At 35.7% G+C, this 18,633-nt stretch overlaps 1 protein-coding gene across 2 annotated transcripts in view; it reads right to left on the bottom strand.

The window, feature by feature from the left end:
• Positions 1-9,611: 9,611 nt before the first annotated feature.
• LOC137233648 (ATP-dependent RNA helicase Ddx1-like) overlaps positions 9,612-18,633 on the bottom strand; it is a 56,137-nt gene continuing 47,115 nt past the window's right edge. For both annotated transcript variants that reach the window (XM_067756855.1, XM_067756856.1), the window contains one exon: positions 9,612-9,779. The gene's annotated coding sequence lies outside the window, so the exon portion shown is untranslated. The remainder of the gene's footprint in view (positions 9,780-18,633) is intronic.

Raw genomic sequence — 18,633 nt, forward strand, 5'->3', positions numbered from 1 at the left:
CCTACGCAGCAAGCTTCAAGGGATGCGCCCTTTTTAGTTAGTTCATCCGCGTTTTCACTCCCATCTATTCCCATGTGCCCTGGGACCCAATATAGATGTATGCTTCTCCCTGTCCTGATTCTCTCCATAGACTGCTTACACTCTTAACACGCATTTAGATGCTGTGCTATGGGAGATTATTGCCTTAATTGCTGCTTGACTGTCAACATAAAAGTTAACACGGTTGAAGCTTAAGCTATAATATATAATGGTTAAATAAACAAAAAAAAAAATACGGTAAAACCTAAAAATGTATTTGCAAAAAATGAAATTAATATGATTAATGTCGTGCTTTCGTAATATGGAACGGCTCTTATGTATCTAAGGTTTGTTAATTATTCGATCTGTAGTATTTTGTAGATAGCGATGTTTAATATTTCCAATTTACAAAAGAAACAATTTTATTATGTAAAGCACAAAAAGAAAACAAAAATTAACATTGTTATCACAGTTCAGATATAAAATATATTTTATTATATTTAATGCCCAAGCATTTACGGTATGTGCTTCGCTACGTATAAATTGAAATATTAAATCAAACTCATTTATTACAAAAAAAGATATTTTATTGATTGCTAGCTTTTTTAAAACTTAATCCAAAACATTTGGATGAACAATATTTTTTGTTTTTCCATTTTGAGCATGAATAAACAAACGGCTGGGGGTACCGACTCTGGAACAGGCAACATAAAGTTGGCCATGTGAAAAACATGATTCCTCCAAATTCACACCACAAATGTTAAGTGTTTGTCCTTGGGCTTTGTTGATGGACATCGTAAATGATAAACGTATGAATTCAAATGGCATATCAGTTGGAATCATAGGGATACGCGGTATTAGACAAACTTCTCCTTTTGATTTACCAGTTAAAATCGTAGCTGCAAGCAAATTTGGCAATACATTTTTCACTGCCAATCTGGTGCCATTACACAGTTTTGGTGGATTAATATTTCGCAATAATATAATCAAAGAACCCACTTTCAGATTCAAACAATGCAGTGGCATACCAGCCGGTTCTAATGAATTTAAAATTGGATAATTCATTGCCTCATCTTGATTCATAGCACTGTCAATTGATTTATATGTCATGACTACACCTGGGAGTTTTGCTTGAATTTGAAAATGAATGGCATTGATATGGATGTTCTTCGGTGCTAAAATGGCGCGTTCTCTGAACCAATCATGATTTCTCTAATTCTGAAGAATATTTGGAAAAACACATTCAATCAATTCATCTATCGATTTTGTAATTGTACAAACATTGTTCGGTACAGTGATCAATCCGTTGGTTCTTTCGATTTGTATTTTTCCCATCACCAATTTCTAACAATTAACAAATTATTAATAAATTCTATCAATTGTTTTGAAAACTCATGGGCAGCTGAATCATTTTGTAGATGAATACGCATATTAATGTTCAGTGTCAATTTTTATACATATCTCCAATGAACTGATGACTTCAAACAGGCATTTATTTCATCAGCAGGAGTTGATCGAGGAATGACAGGTAATGTTTGTCGAAAATCCCCTTGCATTGTTCGATTAAATGCTTCTAGTAATTTTTTATTCGCCATTGTACACTCATCCCATAAAATAATCGCAGAACTTTTGCCATAGCAGAATTTCTTGAAATATTGCAAGTTTGAGTTCCAATCACCTGTACATTCAATGGCAATTTTAATGCAGAGTGTGCTGTCCGACCACCTTCTAATAATGTAGCAGCAATTCCCGAAGATGCAAGTGCCAACGCAATTTTCTGTTCCGATCGAATAGTCGCTAAAATCAGTGATATAACGAACGTTTTGCCTGTACCACCAGGTGCATCCAAGAAATATAATCCACCTGCATTATTGGAAATGGCTTGCATGATTGTGCCATATACATGTTTTTGCTGAATATTCATTTTGGTTATATTCGATTGTACAAATAAACGCAAATCATTAGAACTGAATTCCTGCTCACGTTGCAATTCACGATCAAACAGATCATGCATCTCACGATTTGGTGCGATCATACCCAATTGTATTAATGTTTTATTTGCAATCATTAGACATATATCTTCAATTATTATCAAAGCTTCGTTGTACATTGCCAAAGTTATCAACAAATCAGGATTTCTTGCATGATGACGCATACGAATTAAAATATCTTCTGCAATATAATGTTTATATTTGTTCCATAATTCAAGTGGATTTGATGGCATACATGTTGATAATATAATGGCAAATAGTATTCGTATTTGTTGAGGATGAGCCGAAATAGATGCATCATGAAGTGTTGAATCCCAATGTGCATCATCCTCCAACAACGGCAAAAGTAGGCATGCTTCACGGTTTGTTTGTCACAAATGACCGTTGACTGTTCTCAGTTCTTGAAATGATTTTGGGCCATTCACGTTAACTAATAACAATCTCAAATAAAACCACTCAAAATTGTTTGGATGTAATATATATATTCTTCCAATTGCATCTGTTTGGAAAATGCCAGGATGCTCATGAATTGCTGTTCCTTGTTTACGTCTTTGAAATTTTTTCGAAGACACATTCCATGTGTAATACTGAGGCAATTCAGAATATAACAAAGTTATCGCAAATGTATCAGTTTCGCATAATTTAAAAAAAGCTGTTAACGTAGTTGCTGGTGGTTGTGCTGCTCTTTCCAATACATTTGCTACATTAAAATAAACACGTTGGCAATTTTCAAGATGTACAGCAAAGTGAATAACCGCAGGATGTCTTTCGTGCATCCAGACATCCAGACAGCTTCTTTGCTACTAATATAGCGCCCCATTTCATACTGAGTAATTTCATCATTTGTATTATCACCAGCAAAACCGAAAATTGCCATATCGCCGTCTTTATTTACATACTTGCAAACATATTTAATTGATTTGACAGAATTACAATATTCCACATTTATATGAGCATTGAATATTTTCGATAATAATGGACAATACAGAACCACCCAACGATTATCAACTTCAACTTCCTGGTTATGCATTCTAATGGTTGCCGTTTTGCCATTATCATTAGGTGATCTACGTCGATACAACGGATATTCGTCATTGCCCGTTATTGTGTCTGAAGTAAATTGCCTTGGGTATTCTTTCGAACACTTTTCATCAATCATACATGGTGAATTCACATTTAGTTGACCACACGGTCCATGTATCATGTTTTTAAAGACATCTTGAAATAACTCAGGATCAACAGTGTAATCAGGAATTTCAGCTGATATAAGGTTATCGATTTGATCCGGAGTTATTTTATGTACCAGCCAAATTAGTATATGTGCGTGCGGCAATCACCTTTTCTGCCATTCGATGGATTACATGTGGCAACGCACCTCCCCAAATACATATAATTTCACAATTAAATCCATAAGTGCTTAACATTTTTACCGAAAAACACGCGCAGTAATGTCGTGATGATCGGTTGTCGACTGTCCTGCAAATAAATTGTTTTTGATGTCATCCCACTGCGGATTACATGTAAATGTAATGAACAGATCCGGTCGACCGTATTTTCGTACATAACAAATTGCGTCTTGTGCATATTCGTTCATATTCCGTATATTTTCTGTATATGTAGACCTGAAAATAAGTGCAAAATGTGACTTAAGAAATTTATACAAATGATGAAATGTCAACACACTGAAAATATTATTTACTTGTTCGTGTATCAATCATTGGTATATTGATATGGTAGCCATCGTCACCTTTCCAATGCAATACCGAAACACGTTGCAATTGCTCATTTCTGCAATGAAGTATAATATCACGGGATTGAAACTGATCACCAAGAATTACAATTGCAACCACATCAATTGTCGGTGCATTGAATCGCCTTTCATGCTCTCCAAAAGGTGTTCTATCAGCCCTTATTACGATTTGCTGATTATCAGATGGCATACGATCGAGAGCAATTCTGAACAATTTAACTAATGCGTTATGCTGATGGAAAAACCGTTGTAGCTCACAGATAATTTCTCGTCTTGTATTCAAAACAATTGCACAACGTTGATCCAATTCACGATTATCATCACCAATAAAATAAATTTGCAAAAATTTATAATCAGTGTCGGGGTATGGCCAGCTTGATGATAAATTTGGCCTTGAATCTGCAACATGTATGCAATTTTAGGTAAATGTTTCATAATAATTTTTAAAACTATAGAATACTTTTATGATTGAGATTGATTGGGACAATCCTGTATAAGTATTTACCTTAAACGTCGGCATAAAATTATCTCTAATAATGTTAGTAGCACCAAAGAGAGTAGATTAATAAGAGGGAGCATTGTAGAGTCGTTCATTCTCCACAGAGTGGGACGGCTGCACCAGGAATACACCATACGTTTTGCTCCTGCTTCGTTTTCACCATCTGGATTAAAAAAGTCATGAGCCTGGGCATTCGCGCAATTTTAGTGATGTAAATTGCATGGCGCCAGCGCCAATGCGGTGCCAGCTCAATGGTAACTCATTGACGCAATTACTCCAAGCGAATTTTTGACGCTACTTAGTAGTGACATTTCACTTGCGCTATTGTGTGAAACGACTTTTGTGTGTCAGGCACGAGTTTGGTGTTATTGGCGCTACTGGCAATGATGACACTGAGCTGATGACGGTAGCGCTGGTAGTTCAGCTTTTGAATCAGAGAAAGAATTGATGACCCGTGTAAATTATTGTGGCTTTGGCTATTATTGGCTGTGACTTTGAACTAAATAAATGTTGCGGACATAACAAGCAGAGTCATTTTTGAGTTTTACATTTTAGATTTAATGCGCAATTGATATGGGTGTGTTTGAGCAGCCAAATAATAACAGTAGTATTGCTAAAGTGCTGCTTAGTTGATGGAATGTCGCTAATTTCCTAGAGATGATCAATAGATTGGTCAACATTTCGTTCAACGAACGCGCGAAATTGCCACATCTGCTCAAATGTTGCTGAAGAGCGTTATCCGCTGTCATAAAAAGTAACACTGCTGCAGCTCGAACACACCCTATATCGAGAAAGTAAGAAATAGACAACTTAGCTTTTTTTTACAAATCGCTTGGCTGAGATTTTCATTTGTTGATTTAACTTAAGCTGTTATGCCAATATTTTTCAGCCACCTTATTTTCAAATAGGTAATTTTTCCAAAGGCAAAATAAATTACAAAGTTAAACAGCCTTATAAAATCAGCTATGTTGAGGCGGACAGCATAGCAAAAAGTATGGTGAATTCCTGGTACAGCCGTCCCACAATTTCCACAAAGCTTTAGAACTCTACAATGTACCATCTTATATTTAGAGAGTCTTTGGTAGCACCAAAAGAAGTCATTTGAAATGCCGAATTGTATTGTTTAATATGACTGAAAAAGTGCTTCGAATTCAGAATTCAGAAGTCCAAAAATTAATGAAGACAATGATTCGGGTGGAGTTTCTAATGCTGGCAGTCTCACTTTGCCATTAGCACAACACATGCCGGGCGTTTCACCTGCAAATTTAGACGCATCACAATGTGGACATATTGCGTCCATTATTCCAATATATCCGTACATAATGTAATCAATCTGACTGTTGTAATTAAAAGCAGCACGCATAATTTCAATTTAAAAAAATTTAATTAAAAAAAATCTCTACATTAATAGTCGTACACCATATGTTTTTTCAAATAAGGAAACACACATGCATTTGTGTAATTCACTTCAAAAGTTCAAAACTTATGGTTTTTTGCTCGGAAATTCGCTTTGCGATATATATTTCTTCTTTTCACAAATTCACCCAAACTTCAATAATTATTAAACAAAAACACTATTAGCATTTTTATGTAATAATTTGCACCGCGGTAATTTCGGACACTGCTGAACGTATTGGGCTGCTTCATTTATTCTGCTAACGAATGGTGTTGAGGCCAAAGAAAACGCTACAGCGACGTTTACACTCCAATGTCATTTATTCTCCTAATCTAAATTTTCTTAATGCTAAGAGCCAAAGCTCTATATACCTATCTATACAAAATATTCATGTATTTCTCTATGCAAAAAAATTCACCGTAATATTGTTCGATGTCATTTCAAAGCCTACTTTGTTTGTCGATCTGCCTGCTACATACATACAGGTTGATATAAATATAATGCAAGTAAGTTTGTAGGTGGGAATAATAAGTAAGCTAGTCAAGACGAAAATACATAAATTTTGAGAGCGAAAGAGTATAGCTAAGTAGGTAACAAATCGTTTAGTAAATGATTAAATTATTATTGATGTATGTATGTTAATATGAAAACGTAGAATCCGCTGGCTAAGTGGGATGAATCTGACCAAACAAATGGGTTTTTGGTGTGTTTTTCAAAATAATTTCAGCATAAAATGAGCGCTTTTCAGCGCCTTCAGGTAAAAAGATTATATTGTTATGTGATTGAATATACCAATTTAAGTGGTTGTAGCACATAAGAATGCAATCTCTTAACCTGAAGGTGAGTTCCCAATTGGTCTATATCTCGAGTCCTTAGTTACCCAGCGAAAAGAAAAGCCCTCTTTTCATTAGCATTTATCAACAACTTACAATGGATACTCAAGTGGTTCAAACACATCCTAGGGTTATCCGTGTCCACGTTTTGGTCTATATCTCGAGACCCTAGACACGGAGGGGCATGAAAAATAATCTATACTATAGCAATCGTCAACAGCTCCCATTTGCTACCCATATTGTACAAACACATCCTAAAGTTATCTGGGTCCACGTTTTGTTCTATATCTGGAGACCCTAGTCACGGAGGGGCATGAAAAATAATCTATACTATAGCAATCGTCAACAGCTCCCATTTGCTACCCATATTGTACAAACACATCCTAAAGTTATCCGGGTCCATGTTTTGGTCTATATCTCGAGACCCTAGTCACGGAGGGGCATGCAAAATAATCTATACTATAGCAATCGTCAACAGCTCCCATTTGCTACCCATATTGTACAAACACATCCTAAAGTTATCCGGGTATACATTTTGGTCTATATCGCGAGACCTTAGTCACGGAGCGGCATGAAAAATACTCTATACTATAGCATTCATCAACAGCTTCCATTCGATACCCATTTTGTACAAACAGATCCTAGGGTTACCCGGGTCCGCGTTTTGGGCTATATCTCCAGACCCTGGTATCCGATTCTTAAAATTTCAAAACACAAACCATCTGCTGAATAGTCAGAACAAAGCCTAAAAATTTGGTTTGGATAGGTTAGCCCGTTCTTGAGTTATAAAATCACAACGAAAAATGGCATTCATTTTTATATATATAGATACATGAAAAAAATTTAAATTTGAATAATTCTGTAACAATTAAAAGTTACACAAAAAAAACAAAAAAAAAAAAAATATATATATAACATTGTAACTTCTAAATTCGCAGGGACGCGAATTCATTAACGGAGGGCGAGTTATATACTTACACTCAATAGGATTATTAAATATTATTATTCTGGTATTTATCGTTCTCATTAAGCCGATGATTAACCCGCCGTTACTCGCGCACTCATATACACCCCAAGCTAAAATGTATTTTTTTTGGAAAGGTGAAAACTTAGAGATTGATAACTAATAAATGTTTTACACAAAGTCACGAAAATACTAATTAATATTTCTTTTAATAAATACGTATACATTTTTATTGAACAATTTTAGACATAAAACAAGGTACAAAAAATTAAGAAATAAGACTACATTTTAAAAAACCACTCACCTGAGTGAAACATTAACTGATTTTCGCCTTCTTAGCAAGTAATAGTAATGAACATAAATTATTTATTGATAAAAAAAATCGAACGGTAACTCACTCCAACGTAGTACAAACTTTGCAGATATTGCACATATGGTTTTTACACATATATTTTTGGCAAAAATCACATTTAGTTTTAACTTTTATGTCATTTGAACGGGCACACACAGAACACCTCATCCTGTTTTGATTGTTTTCCGAATCTGAGTTAGTATGAGACATGGAAGCATTTAATAACCTTTTCAAATTTTTGAGTAAAGATGGCAATTTCGATCTCGACTATTGAACACTTTTTTTACGCGGCTACTCGCGGGGTGCAACAGACACCCCACCCGAAATTTAGACGCTCCGTTTAGCTAAACGGTAAAACTGAAACTAACCAGCATGAACCTACAAATAAAGTGTATAAATATATTCAGCTATTAAAAAAATTGCGACCTTGGTAGAACCAGAAAAAAATTTATGACAGTAATTATTAGTGTTGGGGTGTAATTTATAGCATGTTTCCAACAAATGCAAACACCGTGTTTGCCTTCTAAGAGCGTGTTTAAGGGCAAACACAAGTCGAAACACTTGTCAAATTCCATACAAAAATCGAAACCCAAACTCATCCCAAACCCATCTTTGAAAGAGTGTTTGTGTTGGGTTTGCATACCTTTTATTATTAACTGATGGTAATAATGTTCATTTATTTCAATTGTTTCTCTTTTGTTTTCACATTCTTCTCGAAGCCATGGCAACATTGTTTGCGATTGTCAATGACAATGTCAAAAATGTTAAAAATTAAAAAATTTAAAAAAGTTAAAAAGCGGTAAAACCACAAATATGGCGCAAATAATGAATAAAAAAACTAAAATACTATGGACGCCTGCAGCAGACGAGGCATTTATAGACCTGTGGGAGGAAAAGGTCAGCGAGTTGCGTGGGCCACGCAAATACTCTCACATATATGGAGAAATGGCCCAGCCATTGGCAGGATTGGTTGGCGACATTCGTTCCATTGATATAAAATATAAAATACACAATTTTACAATGAGATACAGGTAAGAAATATGGGGTAGTAATCTAGGACAACAGCTGATTCGGTAATTCTATACGACAGCATGACACTGCTAATACGCATCCAAAAATATCGAGAGAGGTGTCAAAAGACGCGTATTGACATCAGTATTAATAATCCGAAACCGGAAAAGAAAAGCTTTATCCGGAAAACTGTCCGGAGATATTTGCAGTTGAAGTTGGCGATTTTCATGTGGTTGTTGTAATGTTGGGGTACCCACAAAAAAAATTGTGAACATAAGTGTTTTGCGCGGATATAGTTTTGGTCTTCAAATCGGTGTTGGACCCACCCAGGGTAATTTTTTATAAGCGCGGCCGAAGGCCGCCAATTTATAAAGGTGTTCTGCGCAAAATACTGTGGATCCCACCCCTGGTTTCGGAGGGACCCGTGGGTCATTTTTCGGTTTTTCGTTAATATCTTTTGAACGACTTAAAATTTTTCATATCTCGAATTTTTTTCGAGATAGAGGGCGGAAATAGAAATGTTTGAAAAACGACGGTGATAGGTACTTTAAGCTGTTATTATTTTGGAATAGCTCCACCGATTTCAAAGATCTTGGTACCGTTGGAAAGGTATTTAAATTATTTAGTTTATAGTTTTATGTTTGAAAAAAGATAAGTTTCAGACTAATCAACAACTTCGGCATGTATGTTTTTGAAATACCTTTCCAAGGGTAACACTAAGTTTTTTTCCTATCGATGGTTGAGTGCACCCTTATTAGAAGTGACTAATTTAAAAATGTTCAGGAGTTTTGATTTTGTATTGCCATGTATATATAAAACACATACTTTCACTTATATATATATAAATTAATAAAATTTTTTTCTAATTAATAGCAACCCCAAGTCGGTTACATCGGCATCCACAGCCGGTTCGTCCACTTCGTCTCCCGAACCATCGTCTCCAGCTGTCAGCAAAGCCTCCACACCTGTAATGAAGAAAAATCAAAAAATTAGCGAGTTGAACGAAACTATCAAAACAGCTATGAAAAAAACAATAAATTGACTGCTGATCTAATTGAAATTGAGAAAAAGAAGGTGGCTGCAATTGAGATGCTGTCGCAAAGCGTCGTTAGCTTCTTGGAGCGGAACTAATTTAAAAACGCTGTCCACTTAAATACAGTGTTCGGAAAAACAAATCCAATGCAAATATATAACTGGCTATATTTTTTATGATAATCAATTGGCATAAACGCTTGTTTTTAAATATAAAACACTCATTATCAGGTAAATTTTTTTTAAAACCATTTACTAACTTAAAACAGTTATATTCAAGCACAACAAAAAAAAAACACACTTTGCCTAGTATGGAAGAGTGCCAAACTAGAGCAACAAACCCAACGAACCTTCCTATTTGAGAAGGGGAATACATCTTGAAGCCCAAGGTTGATTGGTATTGAGTAGCGATCTCAGCTGTCAGTCCCCATTGATGTTTCATAACTGGCTATAATTGTTTGTTGCATGGGAAGCTTTAATTTGATCAATAAAAAGCCTTGAGTCCCCTCGAGAACCTCCATGGGCTATTTAGCCGAAATGTACTCAATTAAAGCCTGGGCCTGAGGAGACAATAAAAACATCAAACAAAAATGTGTTTCTCAGGGGACCCGCGATTTAGAGGTACTAAGACATTATTTTTAATTCAGGAGAGTCTTTAGTTGTTCCATGTGCAAATATTAAGCCGAATTTCAAACGCAATGAATATTGATCATAATTTTTTTGCCTGGGCCTGAGGAGACAATAAAAACATCATACAAAAATATAAGTTTACACGAATCCGAAATCGTAAAGTTTTCGCTGTGACACTGATGAAGGTTCATCTTCAAAAAGTCTTCCAACAATACCACTAACTCTGTATCAAAGCCCAGATTATTTAAACGAATTCGACATCGGTACCGTGAATAATGAGTTTTTGCAATCTGAAGAAGTCAACGAAATAATTCGTCGACTTCATCAAGAGTGTACTGTTATTTTTCCACGTGATTGGCATGACGAGGCATTTCCTACCTCGTTGTTAACAGAATCCTGCGAAATGGAGAAAAAGTGGAGTGTGACTGGTTAGTATGGAGTTCCAGTAGCAATGTTTTTTATTGCCTAACATGTCATCTATTAAGCACCAATACTTTAAATTGACCTAAAATTTGTTTGCGGATATTCGAAATTCCAGGTATGGAAGAAGCTATACGATAAACTGCCATCACACGAAAATACTAAAGATCACATTAAATGTTATATTCAATGACGATCTTTACAAAATCCAATTCAAAAGGAGGCTACAATTGATACACTTATCAATCACAAGCTAATCACTGAAACTCAAAAGTGGAAAGAAATTTTATATAGAATTTTGGACACTGTTTTATTTTTAGGTGGAAGAGGCCCAGCTTTCAAAATGGAAAGTATATATCTTGGTGAACAAAACGATGGACAGTTTTTGAGCATCTAAGATCTCATAAGCCAATATGATGCGATACTTAGAGATCATTTGGACAAAGTTAGGATTTCACAGCAGCAGCACAAACGTTTACCAGTTCACTATCTTTCCCCAGACATTCAGAACGAGTTTATAGAAATTTGTGCAAAGCACGCGAGGGAAACTATATTAGATCAAGGCAAGGAAGCCAAGTATTTTGCCATTATCGTTGATGCTATGCCTGATGCTAGTCACGTTGACTACGTTCATTTTGCGCTCCCTCCATTTCAATTCGAAAGCAACAAATTTTACAATCCAAGAACGGTTTTTAGCTTTCGTGGATTGTAACCAAAAAACTGGTAAAAAAAAACTGATACAAAAATGTTTTACGATTTTCAGCAGCAGTCCACAACAATGGGACATCCTCAAAAAAAACGTACTGAGCTCTCTTCACAGTCTTTCAGGTGCTCGGCTAGAATTGAGGCAATTAGGCCATTCGCAAACCATGTTCCAGGATTAACACAAGCACTAAACGCATTACTTAAGCTAAATTTGACTGCACAAACATACGGAGATATTACCGGCATTCGCAAGTAAATCAACAAGTTCGAATGTATCTTGCTGTCCTCAATTTGGTTCAAAATACTGACTACCATTAATGAAAGAAACGTCGTACTCCAAGCTAGAGACGCCACCATAGATGTCGAGGTCCGACATCTGGTCCCCCCATAAATTCAGTAAGCAAAAATTCGGAAACACATTTTTTCAGAAAACATTAATCAGAACCCTTTTTTCAGAAAGCCAAAATTCAGAAACAAAAATTCAGAAATCACTATTCAGAAGTCAAAATTCAGAAAGTAATCAGACAGCATAAAAACATTAAATTGTGAGCAAAATTTAATGTTTTTTGCTGTCTGATTACTTTCTGAATTTTGACTTCTGAAATTTTTTCAGCCTGGAACACACAAAGTCCAATCGAATTATGGAGTATGTATAATATCACCAAATTGGTTGAAGCCCGTACAAATAATTCTATCGAAAAGTGGCACAACGTCATTCGAAGTGCGTTTGGGACATACGCTAATGTATTTAATTTCATAAATAAAATAAAAAACGAATATGCAATAACAGAAACAAAACTGCAGCAATTTTCAGCTGGAGGCGAGCCATATAGGAAACGCAAGATAAAATATAGACTTCGTTTTTTTAATATTGTAAATTCATTTGAAAAGAATAAACGCGAAAAGATTTAATTAATTACATGCTTGCTATTGCACGCAATTTAAAATTTTAGGTTTTACTACTTTTTCTTTATACATAATTGCCATGAACCAATAAACAGATCCCGCATTAAAAGATGAGAGAGCAAAAAAATCATAGTTGGCTTGGAAATAAATTTCTCGGCGTGACGTCACGCTTTTGACAACATGTTTTATTGCTGACGCAGTGTTCAGACTTTATTCCAATGGGAGAATTTTGCTCCGTTCTTACCTCCTACTACATTTTTTATCTTAAAGGTTTATTTGGGTCGAGTGGAAAACTAAATAGTATTACTACCTAATATCTTTTGGTTGAAGTTTTCAATGCATATGTACGTATGAAAAGCTGATTGTTTGCAAGTGACGATTGGACGAAATGATTGTTCGTGTCTTAAGACATGTTTGTTCACATTTTTCGTATGGAATCAGAATAGGAGTAAAATGCAAGCAAAAAATGTGTCCGGACGCGATCTGTAAATCCTGCCTAAATTCAACTTACTGCTCTTCTTGAAGTTTTATATAAAAAATGAAGTACGTTGAGTCAGTGAGGTCAGCTATTGAAAGCACCAAGCGAGGTCAAAGCTTCCTCCAACTGTCTTTCCAAACTCAGTGAAGGTCTTCTCTTTCCTATGTTTACAAATCGAAGCTTTATGTTTTTATTGGCTGCACTATCGTCATATTTCCGAAAAGCTCATCATTATACCTCCTTCGATACTCGCCGTCGACATCACGGATAGGACTATAAATCCTCCGGAGCACTTTTCTCTCGAATACTCCAAGAGCCATCTCATCTTCCCTCGACACCTTCCATCATTCCGAGCCATACATCAGAACAGTTATGATGAGTGACTTATAGAGCGAGAATTTTGTTCGTCGATACAGGACTTTACTTTTCAATTGCTTAAAAAGCACTTGTTGGCAAGAGTTATTCTCCGTTTGATTTCTAGGCCGACATTGTTTTTGCTTTTAATGCTGCTGCCCAAATAGACGAAATCCTTCACAGCTCCAATTTTGAATCCGTCAACAGTGACGTGGCTACAAAGGCCACGATGACAGCAAGTACTTCGTCTTTTCCACATTTACTGCAAGACCCACTTTTTTGCTTCTTTATCTTATACCAGCTCTTCGCCTCCATGTTTGAACAGCCCGACGGGTATCCCGTCATTACTTGGCACCTTGTGATTTTTTAGCCTTTATATTGCCATTCTCACTTCGCCAAAGTTGGATACCGGAGCGTGTTTTTCATCATCGGCAATCGGGTTATCGGGTTCGTCTTCCTCCACACTCTGTACGTAAGTTACCAGGTCGCCATTATCATTCCTACAGAAATCTGCCCGGTCTTGAAACCTTCTGTCATTAAAAGAGTATGAAAAATGTATGATAAACCAAAAATAATAATAATATTTTTCGCGATATATATCCGGAGAGATAGAGCCCAGAATGTTGTGTGTTAATGGGAGCATTATTTGGTAATCCTACACGTTTTAGGCAGACTCCATGTGCATCTGATAAGGCAGATAACTTTTTTGCTGAGAAACTTTTCATGACGAAAACACTATCGAAGGGATTGCCAAGCCACTATATCAATTTGATGTTATTTGTTCGCCCGTTTCAAAAAGGAAAAATATATGCTCCGAAAATTTTATTTTTACTCTGCCGTAGTCGTTTACTCAGGTAACAGTTTTAAATACTCCGAACACTGGTAGCGAAATATGAGAGAAATGTAATAAATCGAAAAACTTCAAAAGCGCTACGTCATCAAACTTTTTTTTTTTAATTCGATTACAAATACAACAATTCCGGAATGCATAATTCCTTCCAAATAAATGAACGTTTCTGAATTTTCAGAAAAATTTAATGTTTTTTCTGTCGTCTGATAACTCTCTGAATTTGACTTCTGAATTTTGCTTTCTAAAATTTGACTTCTGAATTTTGCCTTCTGAAATTTGACTTCTGAAATTTGAATTCTGAGATTTGACTTCTGAGTTTTGACCTCTGAATTTTGTCTTTCTGAAAAAAGGGTTCTGTCTAATGTTTTCTGAAAAAATGTGTTTCAGAATTTTTCTTTTCTGAATTTATGGGGGCACCCCGACATCTAGATGCCTTATTAGCTGTTTTGAAGTTGATCAGGAACCAATGGGAAACAATTTTAAACGAATGCAAAACAGTTGCTATTCAATTGAACATCTCACCCATGATGTAATAACGACAAGGTGGTCTATGTAGTGACAGCTCATTTTGAAAACTCCCATACAATACAAATGATGAGAGAAAGGGGAAGAATAGAGGGCCGTTTTGTAAAATAGTATTAAATTTGGTACTTTTTTGTATAAATGTATTCAAATAAAATCGGCGAAGAAACTGATTTTGTTTTCATTTGTTTACGAAAATTTCAATCATATTAAAATGCCTTTTATTTATAGGTATTCATCATATATTTTTTGCAATACTTTCTCTCAATTAATTAAACAAACGAAACATGATAATTGACATATATTGTAAAACATATTAAAAAAAAGCAAAGAACATTATGGAGTTTTTTTGATTATTTACATTTATGCGAATTTTACTACTTATTTTTCATTGCTTTGTTAAGGCTTTTTATGCGAAAATACATTCGACTTTTAAAGAATAATCTTTTTACTTTAATTTCGCAGTCGCAACCCTCACTTTTTTTTATTAAACCTTCAACAAATTTGCTCTTTGTCTTTATTATTGCTCCATTATTTTGATAAAAAATTGTTTCCAACTCCATTATTTTATTTAAAAATTGACGACAAGGATTTATTAAACCACCTTTGGATAACAAATCCACATATGAAGAGAAGCTTTCCTCACTCACATGCTGAGAGGTGGTTTCTTTACTGACATAATGAGAGAGTCCCAACTTTCTTATTATGTAGCCAGCTACATATTCTAGACCATCCTCGTGCAAGCCTTCGATTTCAATAAGTTGTGATTCTGGAATCGTGCAGTTGACATCTTTGTCCTCAATGCTCTCATTATAAAATAACAATTCGTTGTCCAGATCGAAATCTAACCATTCCGTTTCGTCTATTTCAACGTTTCCAAGTGCAGCCAAAGTCTCTGTATTTCGTGCTGTAATGTTATTAAAATTTGTATTTACCGACGAGTAGATACCAAAATAAGTGATATTTTACCTAATAAATATTTTCGTAATCTGTATTTGAATTGCATTGCTGTTGGATGATCATATAAACCACCTTTCGCGCGCATTGCCGAAAAAAAATTTTCCACAATGTCCTGATTCAACCGGTATGTCAAAATGTATTGCATACCAAAATGTTTCTTAACATAAATATATAAACCCCGTCAGCAATACTCCGCGGTGTCAAAAAGTCGTCTTGAATTTTCAGACCGGTGTTCAAATAATGGTTCGGAATGAGCTTTAGCAGATGTGGTGCATCAGTGAAAACAAAAACTTTTCCACTATTCACCGGATTTGCAAACCACGTTTGGTCTAATAAGAAAATAGAACTATGTAAATAAAATGCACATTAATTTTAAGTTGAATTTTACCGATTGAAATATTCAGCTCTTTCCAGAGGCCTTGATTTTCAGGTCCCATATCCGAAACAACTCCAACAACGGTATATCTTGCTCCGTATAGGATAGTAATTAAATTCTCTAATATTGATTTGCTCATTTTACAATCATACGCACAAAAGACAGGTTGCTTCCAGGAACGCCTGAGACCGCGAGCAATTACCACTTGAGCGTTTTTGCTGGGCGCTTTCATTGTATCCGCGAGTGAGTAATATTCATATGCAGGCTCTAAGTGCATTTCGTCGAACGAAAGGATGCATATCTTGTCTTCCACATCCATGTTCTGTACACTTCTCATTGCTTCGATCGAAAAACCCAAAACACCGTCCTCGAACTTCATTTTCTGTAACCATTTTGCTACAGCGGACTCGCATGGAAGAGGATATCCAGTCTTTAATAAATGCCTATACGCTTTAGGTCCAGCCGCATGAAGGGCTATAGCCGACGACATGTCATTCCACTTCCAATGTATTGTTCTAGAAGGGTTATCAAGCTTCTTGAGCTGACCTTCAGTAAAATGAGCACTGAGGCTTTTCCGAAGGTTGTCTAGTTCTTTTGCTGACCCCTCAAAGATTTTTAATCGAGCTTCAAGGAGCTCTTCGCGGTTCGTATTGCGTCTAACTGGAACTTTTGTGTAAACATATTAAAAGCTTCACAAAACATGGCAAACTTACTCAGTTTGAGTTGATGCCTCAAGAAATTGTGGGTCATCATACACGAAATCAACTTTTATGGGAATCGCATCACAGCAAAATTTAATGCGTTTGCCATCAGAGCTATACGTGAAATCTTCTGGAGAAAAATGCGAACTGCATATTTTGCCTCTGGTGATAGGTCCACACCACAGGCATCTGTCCATTTTTATACTCAGTTGAGCAGAGCTCACAGAGTATATTAAGTTTGATTGGATAACGGTTGGTTGTACATATATAAAGGAATCGAGATAGATATAGACTTCCATATATCAAAATAATCAGGATCGAAAAAAATTTGATTGAGCCATGTCCGTCCGTCCGTCCGTCCGCCCGTCCGTTAACACGATAACTTGAGTAAATTTTGAGGTATCTTGATTAAATTTGGTGGTTCCTGAGCACTCATCTCAGATCGCTATTTAAAATGAACGATATCGGACTATAACCACGCCCACTTTTTCGATATCGAAAATTTCGAAAAACCGAAAAAGTGCGATAATTCATTACAAAAGACAGATAAAGCGACGAAACTTGGTAGGTGAGTTGAACTTATGACGCAGAATAGAAAATTAGTAAAATTTTGGACAATGGGCGTGGCACCGCCCACTTTTAAAAGAAGGTAATTTAAAACTTTTGCAAGCTGTAATTTGGCAGTCGTTGAAGATATCATGATGAAATTTGGCAGGAGCGTTACTCCAATTACTATATGTACGCTTAATTAAAAAAAAGCAAAATCGGAGAAGGACCACGCCCACTTTTAAAAAAAAATTTGTTTTTCAGGAAAAATTTTAACAAAAAATTTAATATATTTACAGTTTATAAGTAATACGCCATAAGTCGAACAAAAATTAACCAATCCTTTCGAAATTTGGTAGGGGCATAGATTTTATGACGATAACTGTTTTGTGTGAAAATGGGCGAAATCGGTTGATGCCACGCCCAGTTTTTATACACAGTCGTCCGTCTGTCCTTCCGCATGGCCGTTAACATGATAACTTGAGCAAAAATCGACATATCTTTAATGAACTTAGTTCACGTGCTTACTTGAATTCACTTTATCTTGGTATGAAAAATGAACGAAATCCGACTATGACCACGCCCAATTTTTTGATATCGAAAATTACGAAAAATGAAAAAAAAATGCCATAATTCTATACCAGATACGAAAAAAGGGATGAAACATGGTAAGGTAATTGGATTGTTTTATTGACGCGAAATATAACTTTAGAAAAAACTTTATAAAATGGTTGTGACACCTACCATATTAAGTAGCATGAAAATGAAAAAGTTCTGCTGGGCGAAATAAAAAACCCTTAAAATCTTGGCAGGTATTACATATATAAATAACTTAGCGGTATCCAACAGATGATGTTCTGGGTCACCCTGGTCCACATTTGGGTCGATATCTGGAAAACGCCTTCACATATACAACTACCACCACTCAGTTTTAAAACTCTCATTAATACCTTTAATTTGATACCCACATGGTACAAACTCATTCTAGAGTCACCCCTTGTCCACCTTTATGGCGATATCTCGAAAAGGCGAACACCTATAGAACGAAGGTCCACTCCATTTTAAAAATACTCATTAACACCTTTCATTTGGTACCCATATCGTACAAACAAAGTCTAGAGTCACCCCTGGTACACCTTTATTGCGATACCTCGAAAAGGCGTCCACCTATAGAATTAAGGTCAACTCCCTTTTAAAATACTCATTAACTCCTTTCGTTTGATGCCAATATTTTACAAGCAAATTCTAGGGTCACCCCTGGTCCACCTTAATGGCGCTATATCGAAACGGCGTCCACCTATGGAACTAAGGATTACTCTCTTTTAAAATACTCATTAAC

Source organism: Eurosta solidaginis, chromosome 5 (assembly GCF_040869045.1).
Source record: "Eurosta solidaginis isolate ZX-2024a chromosome 5, ASM4086904v1, whole genome shotgun sequence".
Lineage (NCBI taxonomy): Eukaryota > Metazoa > Arthropoda > Insecta > Diptera > Tephritidae > Eurosta > Eurosta solidaginis.